Genomic DNA, 16,706 nt, shown 5'->3' with positions numbered 1-16,706 from the left:
GAATAGTGTCCCAGGAGGGTCCCGCTGTACCCTGGGAAGTGTCCCAGGAGGGTCCCGCTGTACCCTGGGAATAGTGTCCCAGGAGGGTCCCGCTGTACCCTGGGAATAGTGTCCCAGGAGGGCCCCGCTGTAACCTAAGAATAATGTCCCAGTAGGGTCCCACTGTACCCTGGGAATAGTGTCCCAAGAGGGCCCCGCTGTACCCTGGGAATAGTGTCCCAGGAGGGCCCCACTGTACCCTGGGAATACTGTTCCAGGAGGGCCCCACTGTACCCTGCGAATAGTGTCCCAGGAGGGTCCCGCTGTACCCTGGGAAGTGTCCCAGGAGGGCCCCGCTGTACCCTGGGAATAGTTTCCCAGGAGGGTCCCGCTGTACCCTGGGAATAGTGTCCCAGGAGGGTCCCGCTGTACCCTGGGAATAGTGTCCCAGGAGGGTCCCGCTGTACCCTGGGAAGTGTCCCAAGGGGGTCCCGCTGTACCCTGGGAATAGTGTCCTAGGAGGGTCCCACTGTACCCTGGGAATAGTGTCCCAGGAGGGTCCCGCTGTACCCTGGGAATAGTTTCCCAGGGTCCCGCTGTACCCTGGGAAGTGTCCCAGGAGATCCCCACTGTACCCTGGGAATAGTGTCCCAGGAGGGCCCTGCTGTACCCTAAGAATAGTGTCCCAGTAGGGTCCCGCTGTACCCTGGGAATAGTGTCCTAGGAGGGCCCCGCTGTACCCTGGGAATAGTGTCCCAGGAGGGCCCCGCTGTACCCTAAGAATAGTGTCCCAGGAGGGTCCCGCTGTATCCTGGGAATAGTGTCCCAGTAGGGTCCCGCTGTACCCTGGGAATAGTGTCTCAGGAGGGCCCCGCTGTACCCTGAGAATAGTGTCCCAGGAGGGCCCCACTGTACCCTGGGAATAGTGCCCCAGGAGGGTCCTGCGGTACCCTGGGAAGTGTCCCAGGAGGGTCCCGCTGTACCCTGGGAATAGTGTCCCAGGAGGGTCCCGCTGTACCCTGGGAATAGTTTCCCAGGGTCCCGCTGTACCCTGGGAAGTGTCCCAGGAGGGCCCCACTGTACCCTGGGAATAGTGTCCCAGGAGGGCCCCGCTGTACCCTGGGAATAGTGTCCCAGGAGGGCCCCGCTGTACCCTGGGAATAGTGTCCCAGGAGGGCCCCGCTGTACCCTAAGAATAGTGTCCCAGGAGGGTCCCGCTGTATCCTGGGAATAGTGTCCCAGTAGGGTCCCGCTGTACCCTGGGAATAGTGTCTCAGGAGGGCCCCGCTGTACCCTGGGAATAGTGTCCCAGGAGGGCCCCACTGTACCCTGGGAATAGTGCCCCAGGAGGGTCCTGCGGTACCCTGGGAAGTGTCCCAGGAGGGTCCCGCTGTACCCTGGGAATAGTGTCCCAGGAGGGTCCCGCTGTACCCTGGGAATAGTGTCCCAGGAGGGCCCCGCTGTACTCTAAGAATAATGTCCCAGTAGGGTCCCGCTGTAGCCTGGGAATAGTGTCCCAAGAGGGCCCCGCTGTACCCTGGGAATAGTGTCCCAGGAGGGCCCCACTGTACCCTAGGAATACTGTTCCAGGAGGGCCCCACTGTACCCTGCGAATAGTGTCCCAGGAGGGCCCCGCTGTACCCTGGGAATAATGTCCCAGGAGGGTCCCGCTGTACCCTGGGAATAGTGTCCCAGGGTCCCGCTGTACCCTGGGAATAGTGTCCCAGGAGAGCCCCACTGTACCCTGGGAATAGTGTCCCAGTAGGGTCCCGCTGTACCCTAGGAATAGTGTGCTAGGAGGGCCCCGCTGTACCCTGAGAATAGTGTCCCAGGAGGGCCCCGCTGTACCCTAAGAATAGTGTCCCAGGAGGGTCCCGCTGTACCCTGGGAATAGTGTCCCAGGAGGGCCCCGTTGTACCCTGGGAATAATGTCCCAGGAGGGTCCCGCTGTACCCTGGGAATAGTGTCCCAGGAGAGCCCCACTGTACCCTGGGAATAGTGTCCCAGGAGGGCCCCGCTGTACCCTAAGAATAGTGTCCCAGTAGGGTCCCGCTGTACCCTGGGAATAGTGTCCTAGGAGGGCCCCGCTGTACCCTGGGATTAGTGTCCCAGGAGGGCTCCGCTGTACCCTAAGAATAGTGTCCCAGGAGGGTCCCGCTGTATCCTGGGAATAGTGTCCCAGTAGGGTCCTGCTGTACCCTGGGAATAGTGTCTCAGGAGGGCCCCACTGTACCCTGAGAATAGTGTCCCAGGAGGGCCCCACTGTACCCTGGGAATAGTGCCCCAGGAGGGTCCTGCTGTACCCTGGGAAGTGTCCCAGGAGGGTCCCGCTGTACCCTGGGAATAGTGTCCCAGGTGGGTCCCGCTGTACCCTGGGAATAGTGTCCCAGGAGGGCCCCGCTGTACCCTAAGAATAATGTCCCAGTAGGGTCCTGCTGTACCCTGGGAATAGTGTCCCAAGAGGGCCCCGCTGTACCCTGGGAATAGTGTCCCAGGAGGGCCCCACTGTACCCTAGGAATAGTGTTCCAGGAGGGCCCCACTGTACCCTGCGAATAGTGTCCCAGGAGGGTCCCTCTGTACCCTGGGAAGTGTCCCAGGAGGGCCCCGCTGTACCCTGGGAATAGTGTCCCAGGAGGGTCCCGCTGTACCCTGGGAATAGTGTCCCAGGAGGGTCCGGCTGTACCCTGGGAAGTGTCCCAAGAGGGTCCCGCTGTACCCTGGGAATAGTGTCCTAGGAGGGTCCCACTGTACCCTGGGAATAGTGTCCAGGAGGGCCCCACTGTACCCTGGGAATAGTGTCCCAGGAGGGCCCCACTGTACCCTGGGAATAGTGTCCCAGGAGGGCTCCACTGTACCCTGGGAATAGTGTCCCAGGGGGGCCCCACTGTACCCTGGGAATAGTGTCCCAGGGTCCCACTGTACCCTAGGAATAGTGTCCCCGGAGGGTCCAACTGTACCCTGGGAATAGTGTCCCAGGAGGGTCCGACTGTACCCTGGGAATAGTGTCCCAGGAGGGCCCCACTGTACCCTGGGAATAGTGTCCCAGGAGGGTCCCACTGTACCCTGGGAATAGTGTCCCAGGAGGGTCCTGCTGTACCCTGGGAATAGTGTCCCAGGAGGGCCCCGCTGTACCCTGGGAATAGTGTCCAAGGAGGGTCCTGATGTACCCTGGGAATAGTGTCCCAGGAGGGCCCCGCTGTACCCTGGGAATAGTGTCCCAGGAGGGCCCCACTGTACCCTGGGAATAGTGTCCCAGGAGGGCCCCGCTGTACCCTGGGAATAGTATCCCAGGAGGGCCCCACTGTACTCTGGGAATAGTGTCCCAGGAGGGTCCTGCTGTACCCTGAGAATAGTGTCCCAGGAGAGCCCTGCTGTACCCTGGGAATAGTGTCCCAGAGTTCCATTGTACCCTGGGAATAGTGTCCCAGGAGGGTCCGGCTGTACCCTGGGAATAGTGTCCCAGGAGGGCCCCCTGTACCCTGGGAATAGTGTTCTAGGGTCCCACTGTACCCTGGGAATAGTGTCCCAGGAGGGCCCCCTGTACCCTGGGAATAGTGTCCCAGGAGAGCCTCACTGTACCCTGGGAATAGTGTCCCAGGAGGGTCCGACTGTACCCTGGGAATAGTGTCTATTAGAAGAGCCATTTTCTGTGGCCATCAGGCCCACTAAGGTGGATTCAGGTAGGAATATGTTCTCCTGTGACCCTTGCTGCTGTCCTTGGTGCTGACCAGCCACAAACTTGTTTGATAGCTATGCTGCAGCATGAAGACTACCCACCACCCAGGTCCCTTGCTCAGGAGGACCCATGTGAGCCCGTGGGGGGCACTTACCCACACCGCCAGCTTCTACAGAGCAGGGCCCACCTGCTTAGGTGAGCTCTGCATGCACCCAGAGTCATCTCTCATTCAGGTGGAAAGCCGTCTCCCAGGAGCTGCTGCAGTTCAGCGTGTCACATCACACTCCTGACAGGCGCAGGATAAGACGGGACTCAGTCTTACGTAAGAGTCACAAGTGGTCAGCACAGGCCTATTTTGGGAAGCAGCTGACGGGGACCAGCTTTGGACAGAGAAGCGTATCTGCAGCAGGTGATTGATTCGGAGACAAGGGTTGAAAGACACGCATCTCCTTGGGTAGAGGTGTATGCAAAGCACTTGGTGACAAGACACTCGTTCCTGTTCTCCCTCCTTCTGCCTACGAGTGACATTCCTCCCTTTGTGAGCAACCCACGAGCTCCTGCTCCTTGCTGGAACTGCGCTCCCCGGAAGACAGTTACGGTGTAGAGACGTAGAGTAAGCAGAACTGAGGCCAGAGGTTTGCAAAGATTGCAGCCTGTGGAGAACACCCTCCCACCCACCCCCTGGAGGCCAAGACCCGGCATTACAGGTGGAACATACTATGAGGCTTCTTTTCTTCAAACCCACCAGTGCGATCCAGGTTGCTTCCCCTCATTCAAGGTCATCCAAGAAGCTGTGAACCGGCTTGCATGCTCACACTGACGCTTACTCCTCCCATGATCTGATCTTGTCTCTAAGTGTCGCCTCTGCCCTGAGGACCCACAATCCTATCTCTAGCCCAGGCCTCCTCCCGAACTGCAGCCTTGTGTGACAGTGGGTCTGTCCAGCTGTCATCTGCACTGGGATGACATAAGAGTCACCTCAGACCATTCTGTCCAACTCAGGGTTCTCAACCTTCACCCCTGCCCCAAACTACTTCATCACAGCAATAAAAGGCAGATGTATCTCATCCATCTGGTGGCTGAAAATCACGTAGACATTCATAACTTAACTTGCTTTCACGCCCAAGACCAACCCATTGTCAAATGCCATCCACCATCTGTCCTGACAGATCGAGGGTGCTAACACTTCTCCACCAGAGATGGGGCCTCTGCATTTCCAGGCAGGCCACCACAGCCGCCAGCTCCCACTACCGCCGGATGCTCCCAGCTGGTTTCCCACGGCCCCTTCTGAACGCCACAGCTGAGTGCCTCTTAACCGGGCAGCATAAATCAGGTCACCTCATCCTCTGACAACATCCCACATGGGCTCCCCGTGGAGACATGGATGACTTCAGGCATTAACACAGCACCTGAGCTGGGAAATCGGACCCCTGAGCTCATCCTTTCCTTCCCCTTCTAGGACCAGTGACATCAGGAGCAAGCAAGCAATCTCATTACATTTGTTAGTTTTCCAAAAAATACTTGAAAGCCTCACACAGGGAAGCACCCAGCCCCTCAGTCTCACACGTGGTTTACCAGGCGTGCCCAGTGCAGACTCCAGCGTCTCTCTTGCTAGGTCACATGTGGATGGCCAGTGCTCTCATTACCGCCAGAAGAGAGACATTCTCATCTGTTCATTCAATCTGGTGAAAGAGCTCATCCCAGAAACCCAAGAACCAATTCAAAAATCTCCTTAAAATCCCATTCCTCTAGAATCATGCTCGGTACCAAAACCAGGCTCAGGCAGGGCTCCCCAGAGACGCAGAACCAATAGGACACGTATAGAAACCTGCAGAGACTCACCCTAAGGAATCGGCTCATACGATTGCGGAGGCTGGAGGTCCTGCTTTCTGCTGTCTGCAGGCTGGACACCCAGGAGGCCAGGGGCGCAGTCTGAAGGTCTGAGAACCAGGAGCAGCCAGAGCAGGGGACAGCCCCAGCCGAGGCTCTGAGGAAGAGCGCCACCTTCCCTTCCTTCACTCTGTGCTCTATTCAGTCCTCAATGGACCGCATGATGCTGCCCACACTGGACAGGACCATCTAGATTTCCTCAGTCTGCCCGTAAAAATGCCCATGTCTGCTGGAAATGCCCTCACAGATACATTCAGAAAACATGCTTCGCCAGCTATCTGGTCATCCCAGATCCCATAGAATCAAGAAAGAAAACTGACCATCGCACCATCTCACCCAAAACAGAACCCAAGGCAGTGAGTGCATCTGGGAGGCCTCTGTGAGCCGAACTCACCCTCCCCTCACTGTGTCCTGCTTCTGTCCCTTTGGTATTAGTCCTTAGTCATTCCAATGCTGGCTAGTCAGTCACACACATTTATGGCTTCAAACAGTACCCAAGTGTCACCTCCCAGTGTCCCAGGGTCAGGAGCCCACCATGACCTACGTGGCTGCTCAGCTTAGGGCCTCAGGACGCTGCACACAGTGTACTGGCCAGGCCTGGGGTCTTACCAGAGGGTTAAACAATGAAGGGCTTGTTTCCAAGCTCCCTCAGGTCATTGGAAGAATTCATTTTCTTATGACTACAGTGGCCTGGTTTCTGGCTCACTGTAAGCTGGAGATGACCCTCAGCCCCTGGAGACTCCTCTCGGCCCATGGAGACCATCCTAGAGGGCCCCTGCAGCTGGTTGACACATGGGTTTCTCCAGCATGGTTGCTAAGATCATCAAACCAACCAAGAGAGCATCTAAAGTGTGCTAGCAAGACAGAGACTTCTGCAACATATCACCACCGGGGGAGTGACACCCCATCACCCTACCAGACCCCATTGCTAGCACATTTCTCAGATCCCACCATACTCGGGGTGGGTGGGTGGGGTCAGATGGTACAAGGGCATGGGCACCAGGAGGTGGGACCACAGGGGCCGCCCTGGAGTCTGTGTCACACCTTCTCATGCCCCTTCATCTCATGGGCTTCTCTGAGCCTTGGCTCATGTGTCATTTGCCTTAGATAGAAGTGTGAGAGGGCCACGGGCCTAGTCAGAGGGCAGGGGCCAGTGTCACATGCTCAACCTCGTGAGAGGAAACCTTTGACTTGATCCAAACAAAATAAAACACTCGGGATACATCATCTGTTTTCCAAAGTTATTATCACACTATGAAAGGTTCACAAATATTTCCCCCAGGGTTCGTTGCTCAAGAGACTCTATGTTGTTCAGGTCAGAAGTAGCTTGAGTATCACTTGCCATTAGCTCTTGTCTGGACTCCGCTGAAAGTGGAATTTTAGATGAAAATAAATGAGATCGCCTGTATGGTCCTTGTCGTGTTTAAACAGTCTGAGACTTCCACCTAATTTCCTGAGACCTTGTTTTCTCGGCTTGTCCATAATAACAAATCTTCAAGCATTGCTCCCTGGGAATAGCTTCTCACCATCCAGCTGAAGCACATTTCTGAAAGATGCAATTTGTGCCAGGTGGTCCATTGCATATGCAGCATTTAATAAGTGATACAGACCCCTCGACAAAAAGCAAGCGCCGGGCCCATCGGGCCCCCGTGTGAACCTGCGTTGGGTCCCGGAGGCCATCGGGGATGGAGACCAGGGTCTGGCTATCAGGTGTCTTGCTGTAAATATGGTATCCTGTGTCTGGTGTCACCACAACGACATCAGCTTCATACCTGCCTAGTCCTGTGCATGCTCTTCCGCCAGCCACCCTTCCCTCCGTCCCTCTTTGTCCCATCTGGAAAGCATGGCTTCAACGAGGCTTATGCCATTGGCTGTTCTCCCATGACTTGTGGAATTTAATTTGATTAACAATTCTCATAATGCACAGAAGTGTATGCATTTTATTGAGTCGAATCTAATTTTCTCTGTGATTCCTCCTATTAAGTTCCCTCCCTCAAGGAGCTGCTCTGATAGCAGATGATAGCGTGCATTCCTAGCCTCTGTGCGGTTTTAACTTTAACCCCACATGAGGTTGAGTGAGAATTATTCCTTCCCCCTTTCCTGTCTCATCAGGTGTCACTTGTTGTCTAATTTGCCTGCATTAGTCAGTTTCTGTTGTAATAATGTGGCTTTAACAAACCACTCCTCCTGTGTGTCTCCGTGCCTGAAACAACAAAAACTTACTTCCCGTGAATGGCTGAGAACTTGGCAGCCTAGCACTAGGCCGCAGTAACACCCAGGTGAGCTACACATGGACCTAATTCCAGGACCTGGGCCAAGGGAGCAGGTGTAACTGAGCTGTGACATCCTCCTGGTGGAAGGTGGGGCACAAGAGCCACAGTGGGGACTTGCCTCTTAGAACCTTTGTTTAGCACTGGCGTGCAGTCATTCCCACCACGTGCCGGCAGCCGAAGGAAATCCAGGGGCCAAGTCCAATGTGAAGGATGCAGTACTAATAACAGCCTCTTCTTGGGCAGGGGGAGGGGGCAGAAGGAAGGGGAGGAGAGCACAGGTGGTCTGAGTCACAAGACAGTCACCAAAGTCACCTCTCTGTGTCATAGGAGACATGACCCTCCCATCTTAGAAAGACATTCCAAAGGGATCATCCACTCATGACCAGATGTTATCTTTAGGTCTTTATCAGGTTTGGATGTGACCCCCTTTTTGACTGGAGAGCTAGGGATTTTAAAAAATATCTGATCTGCCTCCCACACAGTCAAAAGACAATGGCAGCGTGAAGACAAGATGACTGTCTCCAACGCCCCCGCTGGAATGGGGGTGGCTGGGGAGGAGTGGTGGACACAGCAGCCCCTGGTCCGCTGCAACCTGACCCCAAGCAGGGCAGTCCTGCAAGGCCCTCATTCTAGGGCGGAGAATGTTCTGCGTTTGGCCCAGTATATGTTCGGTTGTTCTTCACGGCCCTTGGTTCATCCCCCAGAGAGTTCTTTCGTTTCTCCTGGTCCTTCAAGGCAGCACTTAAGCAGTCTCTTGAAATGGTGTCCTCCCTCCTCCTGGCCGAACAGCCTTCCCATCCCTCTTACTGCCTTGTAAACGCTGGTCTCATTTTCCACCTCAAACCTTACAGGAGGTACTTGGAACTCATCTCGCTTCACAGGAACCACACTCATGGTTTCTGAGACATTGGGGCAATGGCTGCCACAGACCCACCGGCGGTTCTAAGTTCCTGGCACAGAGCTGCCCCTCCAGCATGAGGCCCCTGTAAGTCGGCGCAAAGCAACCGAGAACTCTTTCTATAAGTAAAACATTCTTATACGTAGTTAAGTGGAGATAAACCCAAACAGAAGATAATATAAATGTGGAATTTGGTGGCACTTAGAAAAAATTGTGTATGTGCAACAGGAGAAAAAATATATTAGTGGATTTAGGGCTTAACAACTTCTGCAAATTCTCAAAAATTTGCAATTCAATTCTGTTCCCTCTCTGAACCCAATGAGTTAGCTTACTTGTATGTCAATTTGCATTTCCTTGCTTAAATCTTCAGGGACAAAAGAAATTACCCCCCTACACACACACACACACACACCCTCCAAGCTTTGCATGAAAATAAGGAACCATTCTTTTGTGAAAGATCAGAGGTGAGCTAAGATTCTGAATGTCCAGCTCACCAGTGACCCTACCTGAGGCTCTCAAATGTTTTCTTCCACAGGTAACAAGCAATACTCATGTCTATCCATGTCATAGCCCTCTTTCGAATAAGCGATACCTATTCAAAAAAAGAAAACTTTAAAAAAAAACATTTTAAAATCTTTAGAGTTTTGACTTGTTACCAAGGTGCGTCTGGATGAAGACGTCCAGTCCAAATAAATAAATGGATGCCTAGGAACAGATGGATAAATGAAATGTTAGAACCAAACATGGGGCCTGCATTGGCAATAAGAAAGTAGAAGCTCTCATATCAAAATAGGGTTTACCCGTTGACCTCTATGAAGTGCCTACAGTGTCGACACAGCAAGAATGCATTAGGTGCTTAGCCAGGATAGGGAGGTCCTAAAGGAACCTCTGCTTCTTTGTCAGAACAGACACCAAGGAGTGATGCTGAGCCTGAGACGGCCTCCCAGAGCCTCCCAGATGGCCATATGGCAGTAGCTGCTGTTTGGAGAGTATGTCTCCCGAGATCCGGGTCATCCCCCTCACCCCTGGCCAGAAGAAATGTTCCTGTCCATAGCTTCCTGATGAGCATCTGATGTCTTCACAGAGTAATTAGCTTGCTCACATTCATAAGACAGGAGAAAAGCAAAGCTGTAACAAGAGCCTTGATGTCCTCGCGCGCACACACACACACACACACACACACACACACACACCACACACAACACCTGGTCACCCATGTTCTCATTACTTTCGGTTATTTCATTTTATTCTTTGTCATCTTCAGTCCATGTCTGATACCTTCAATACATGGTTTGCTTATGGCTCTGATCCTAGTGGGAGTCTTTTCCCTTCTGTTTCCTGAGATGCCTGCTAGTTTTTAAATTGGTCCCGGCCAAGCCCTGGCCGGTTGGCTCAGCGGTAGAGTGTCGGCCTGGCGTGCGGGGGGACCGGGGTTCGATTCCCGGCCAGGGCACACAGGAGAAGCGCCCATTTGCTTCTCCACCCCCCCCCCTCCCCTCCTTCCTCTCTGTCTCTCTCTTCCCCTCCTGCAGCCAAGGCTCCATTGGAGCAAATATGGCCTGGGCGCTGGGGATGGCTCCCCAGGCGCTAGAGTGGCTCTGGTCGCGGCAGAGCGACGCCCCAGAGGGGCAGAGCATCGCCCCTGGTGGGCGTGCCGGGTGGATCCCGGTCGGGCGCATGCAGGAGTCTGTCTGACTGTCTCTCCCCATTTCCAGCTTCAGAAAAAAATAAAAATAAAAAAAAATAATAATAAATTGGTCCCGGCCAAGTGTGTGAAAATGTTAGAGGGTCTGGGTAGTGTTAACCCTCCCTTGGGAAATTTTCCCTTTACCCCCTCACAAGCCATGTGAGCAGAGGTGGGCCACGGGTTCAATCAGTCTGGGGGCTGATTTGAGGCTGGGGTGCCAACCTCTTATGGTCCGGGCTATACCTGATAGTCTCCAAAGTTAATCTATAGCCCACCAAGTTTCTATTGATGGCCTGGTGTGCCTGTCAGGGTCCCCCCTCCTTCTTGTCAGGTCCTGACACCAGCTCTGATTGCCAATACCTTGTGCCCACCAAGGCCACGCTCAGTTCCTCGGTCTGCCTGTTGCTCACGCTCATCACGTGACGTTTGCAGATGCCCTGGGGACACGGCACAGGGTGAGGGTGCCTCCTCTCTGCGTCCTTTCTCTCTCACACCATCCCTACCTGCATGCCTCTCCAGTGCCTCCAGGCACTTTGTGTGTTTTATCCATATTTCCGAATTGCCTGGGTGGGACGGAGGGTCTGTTACTACTCCTATGTCACAGCTGGAACCAGGATTCTTCCTTCCCAGGGTTCTGTGACACTAACATGAAAAATGTTGGAAGTGGTGTGATTCGGAGAATATTGAAAAGTGGATGTTCAATAACACAACCAAAACGGGATGGAAATAACGGCAAACTGTTACCATGATGGTTGCCTCTATTCATTTTTAATGATGGGATTTCAAGTTCGATGTTATTGTCAGAATGGAGCTGTGTGTGTATGTGGCAGAAGCGGACCTCCCCAGCATACAGGGAGGGTAGCGGTGCTCCTCGCTGCAGTGTGATGCACTGATGTTTCGATCTGCCTGTGGTTGTTTGTAAACTTGGCACATACCGCCTGACCTGTGGTGGTGCAGTGGATCAAGCGTTGATCTGGAAATGCTGAGGTCGCTGGTTCAAAACCCTGGGCTTGCCTGGTCAAGGCACATATGGGAGTTGATGCTTCCTGCTCCTCCCCCCCCTTCTCTCTCTTTGTCTCTCTCTTCTCTAAAATGAATAAATAAATAAAAATAATTTTAAAATATATTTAAGAAAATCTTGGCACGTACTATAGTAATATTAATAATGGTAATGATTAACAAAAAGAACAGTAACGCATGTTGACCAATTCACAGATGTCAAATTGGGTCCTCAATGTTTTCTGTCCATGATGTCATTTCCTCCTCCCAGTAAAGCCACGGGGCCGATGTTATTGTTATCCCCCATTTCATGTGTTGGAACCAAGGCACAGAGAGACAGATGGTTCTCCCTAAGGCCACATGGTTGGTTTGTAGTTAGCACAGCAAGGATTGGGACCGAGGCAACCGGACTCCAATTCCAGTGTCCTTATGACTCTGCTGCCTTTCACGATGCGTATGGTGGCCCCAAAAGGCTGAAGTGAAACTTCACAAAGCCATGAAAAGGTTCAGATCTTGAACTATTGGGTGGCCCAGGGAGGTCCCATGCAGACAAGCAGCAGGTCTTCCGGGCTAGGTGATATCTCTACGTTGTTGCACTTGATGTCCACAACTATGAAACAATGGTACTCACTAAGCAAATTTACATACAATCATGGTTTAAAAACTAAGGGTTCAATGAGAACCCAATACATGGCTCCTGTTCTTGTTGAGTTTACCATCCATGGAAAGGAAAGACTCCCATCAATGCTTAGGCCGGGAGCTTTTCGTTGCAGTTGTCTTGGGGAGAGGAGGCCCAGGAAGAGCATGACCAAGCGCCTCCCTCGTAGAGGGTCTGAGATGGATTTCTTTCTAAAGGAGTCAACAGTCCCATCAGGAAGGTGAGAAAGAGCAGGGCTCAGCAGCATTGCGAACAGGTGCACACGGGGGTGTTGAGGGGACTGAGGCTGGGGGGAGCCTGGTTTGTTCGGGGAAATGCAAGGTCAGCCTATCACTGGCAACTGGTTGGGTAGGAAACCCGGAGCAGAATGGAGAAGACTTCAGGTGAGGCCAGACCATGTTCCCGTACAGCCAGGCTATGGACCTAGAACCTCACTGAGGAGTGATGGGAAACCTGGCGGGGGTCATAGTAAGATCAGACTGATCAAATGACATTTTTGAAAGGATCGTTCCAGCTCCCACAGGAGGGATGCAGGCCATGGGAGGAAGAAGTCAAATGGCTGAGACCAAGATGTCAGCCATGGTGATGAAGGAAGGAAGATTCTGGAAGGAAGCACTAGCAGACTTAGTAATGATGGCGGAATTTACAGAAAGTTGGATGTGACAAAGTTCTCCAGACTCTGGTCTAAGTGACGGGCTGTGGAGGGGGGGGGTCTTCTCTGGGGACGGAGCAGCCAAGTCTGAGAGGGATGTTCCTGGGACATGTGCGACAGTAGCACTGAGTCAGTGGCTCTGAGAGGGATGTTCCTGGGACATGTGCGACAGTAGCACTGAGTCAGTGGCTCTGAGAGGGATGTTCCTGGGACATGTGCGACAGTAGCACTGAGTCAGTGGCTCTGAGAGGGAGGTTCCTGGGACAGGTGTGACAGACTGAGTCAGTGGCTCTGAGAGGGAGGTTCTTGGGACAGGTGTGATAGTAGCACTGAGTCAGTGGCTCTGAGAGGGAGGTTCTTGGGACAGGTGTGACAGTAGCACTGAGTCAGTGGCTCTGAGAGGGAGGTTCCTGGGACAGGTGTGACAGTAGCACTGAGGCAGTGGCTCTGAGAGGGAGGTTCCTGGGACACGTGTGACAGTAGCACTGAGTCAGTGCTGCTTGGGAGCTGGCCAGGTGGGGTTTTCTAGGAGGCAGTTGCAAACACCTGTTTGGAGCTCATGGGAGAGCTCTGAGTCAAACACAGAAATTTGGAAGTCCGTGGTGGCACGCAGCTTGTACATTAAGCACCAGGAAGAGATGGGGAACATTCCAGTGGCCGCATGCGGAGTGGGCGTCAGGGGGAGCAGACCAGCAACCTGACCAAATCTGACACATGCATCTGTCTTGGCCCAAAGTCTCACTTCTAATCAGCAATGCTCTCCCACCCTAGTAGCTTTCTTCTAATGATCTTTTCTTATGACTTCTGGGGGGTGGGGGTAGGACAACAGCTTGTTGTCTTAGCTGTTCTTCCTTCAGTTCTCAGTGACCTTCCTGCCAGGCCCCAGCAGCCTGTCTGTCCCCCCAAGCTGGAGATGTTGCTCAGTCACCCACGGGTCTCCATGCCTCTGTCCAGAACCACAACACCACATCCATCCTGTTCCCTCCGCCTCCTCCACAGCAACCTCGGCGTCCACACCAAGAACAGCAACACCCAAGGGTGAGCGCAGGGAAAGAGGTCCCCAATGGTTGCAAGGAGAAGACTCCGTGTCCAGCCCCCCACCACTGGGATAGGGGTATGTGTGACGGGAGGGGTGCACACCTTCTCGTGTCGAGTGCCTGAGGTATCACTGGGCACTGTTTTCCCGACAGAGCCCCCTAACCCGATGACTATACCTGCTCCCTTCTCCCCCACCCGTCTTCTCATCCCTCCTGAGTGTTTGACGCTGCTTCAAGAGCAGACCGCCCTCACCTGGCGGGTCTCTGGCACCCTCCCTCCCTCCCGTGTGCTCATCGAGTCCTTCAGCAGCATTCACACGTTGCCTGGTAATTTCTACATATTTCATCTCCCTCAGAAGGTGAATATCCAAATGGCAGGAATGTGTCACCTTCAGTTCTGTTCCCAGATGCTTGGCTTGGAGCCCACAGCTGACCTGGAGCTCTTACGAGGCCTGAGCAAAGGGCAGGTGTTTTGTGGTGTGTGACCTGTCCAGCAGTCCCCGCCCTCCTGAGCATGAGAAGACCCTCTTTCCTCATGTGGAGTGCTTCCCTGCTCCTGACCACTCTGCCCGGCTCCCCTTGCCCGTGCCCACAGCTGTGTGCCGGGACCATGCAGAGCACTCACCGGGCCCTGTCCCTCCTGCACACGCAGCCCAGGGCTTCCCTGCTCCTGACCACTCTGCCCGGCCCCCTCGCCCGTGCCCACAGCTGTGTGCCGGGACCATGCAGAGCACTCACCGGGCCCTGTCCCTCCTGCACACGCAGCCCAGGGCTTCCCTGCTCCTGACCACTCTGCCCGGCCCCCTCGCCCGTGCCCACAGCTGTGTGCCGGGATCATACAGAGCACTCACCGGGCCCTGTCCCTCCTGCACACGCAGCCCAGGGCTTCCCTGCTCCTGACCACTCTGCCCGGCTCCCCTTGCCCGTGCCCACAGCTGTGTGCCGGGACCATGCAGAGCACTCACCGGGCCCTGTCCCTCCTGCACACGCAGCCCAGGGCTTCCCTGCTCCTGACCACTCTGCCCGGCCCCCTCGCCCGTGCCCACAGCTGTGTGCCGGGACCATGCAGAGCACTCACCGGGCCCTGTCCCTCCTGCACACGCAGCCCAGGTGAGCACGTAGGACACCTGCTCTGTCTCCACAGGAGGACACGCTGGAGGTACTAGCATCCTCTCTCTGTTCACACTCTTCTGATGACACCCTGGTACCCCTGGTGGCTGTGCCCCCAGCAGGAAGAGGAACCAGAGGGTTTGATGCAACCCCAGGAAGAAGCAGAGATGATGCTGGTGAGACAGATAGCATTGTTTGATCCTGGGCCCCCTCCTGTCTCCAGATGTCTAAGGACATAAGTCCCTCCTTTCACCTGAGGTAGCTGGAGTCAGCAGAGATAGTCACCAGAACCAAAGGGCACGGATTAAAACAGATACATGCATGTCAGACATGACATATGACCCTTCCCTGCCTTTTCATCTTACCACATGGATAAACCCTCCGGTTCTGAGCTATGCAGTTGGTACCATCAGCCTTTCTCAGGAATCAGTGACGGCTATGAGGAGCCCACCGTGTCCAAGATACGCAGGGTTCAGCCCATGTTTGTCCTGGTATTCATCTTGAGATTTCCTGTAGAATGTGCTAGATAGATGACAGAGAGGTAGACAGACAGATTGATTGATAGATAGATAATGGATGATAGATAAATAGATAGATCATCAATGATGGATGAATAGATAGATAAATAGATGATAAATAGGTGAGTAGTTGGGGAACAGCATTAGGAGGATTCAGTGTGTGGTGAGGGTGTGTGTGTGTGAGTGTGTGTGTGTGTGTGTGTGTGTGTGTGGAAGTATATATGTGTGTGGGAGTTGGTGTGAATATGTGTGAGTGTGTGTGTGTACATGAGTGTGCATATATATGGGTGTGAGAGTACATGTGAGTATATGTATATATGTGTGTGAGTGTGCGTGTGTGTCCTGAGTGAAAGTTACTCTCCGCAGTTCATGGCTCCCAAATATAAGTGCCGCTATGGAAGGCTTTTAAGTTTGTATAAATCACAATTAATGGGAAAGGAGAAAAGCAAAGAAAATTTATTTTGGGTAAAAAGAAAAGCCGTTGCAATAAGTACACCAGCAGGCTATTAAGCACAGAGGAGGGAAGAGGGAAGGAGAGAGGGAGAAGGGGGAGAGCCACCCGGGGTCTCGGTGGAGTCACGTAGACACCTGACCAGCAAAGCTACCCAGACAGGTTGCACTTGGCATGTCCCCGGCGTCCCCTGTGCAGCCCCACTTCCCGTGGGGTTGGTCCTGGTCGTGCCCCTCCCCCTGGTCATCCATGGGCTGGCTGCACAGTGAGCCCAGGCCTGCTGAGAGCAGGACAAGCCTCCTGGGGCCTCTGCTGGGCCCGAGGTGAAGGACCTGGCCCGGCCCACGGTGGAGACCGTGGGCTGTGAGGTCTGGGGTCCAGGTTCCTAAGGGGCGACCCACTGGACCCCACATCAGCTCATAGTGAGGCCTGATGAGTACTCGTGCCTGAGCAGCTGGCGGAGCGGGACCTGGTCCCAGAGGGAAATGGAGGGGCGGGCTCAGCAGCCAGGACAGGGTGGAGGGGAGGGGCCAGAAGCTGGGACAGGGGGACATTCCAGTCAGGGTCAGCCACTGGCTCTGGATGGGGTGACTCTGAGGGTAGGAGAGAAGCAGGAGGGGTGCTGGGTGAAGCCAGGCCAGCCCTGTTCCCCAATGCCCAGCCAAGGTGGTCCAGCTGCATCTCCCCCTTACACGGAGCCACTGCAGGGGATGGTGCTAGACATGACATTCCCAGAGTTACAGTTCAGAAGGTCAGGAGCTGAGATAGGGACCCAGCGGAATGGCTGCGGGCAGGAGAGGAGGAGCTTCAAGTGGAGTCAAGCCTGTCCCAGGGGCCTGCCCCACACGGAGAGCCTCGGGGTCCATGTGTCCTCCTG

The sequence above is a fragment of the Saccopteryx leptura genome, chromosome 1, assembly GCF_036850995.1.
Source record: "Saccopteryx leptura isolate mSacLep1 chromosome 1, mSacLep1_pri_phased_curated, whole genome shotgun sequence".
In the NCBI taxonomy this organism is placed as follows: Eukaryota; Metazoa; Chordata; class Mammalia; order Chiroptera; family Emballonuridae; genus Saccopteryx; species Saccopteryx leptura.
This window is presented reverse-complemented; position numbering follows the sequence as displayed.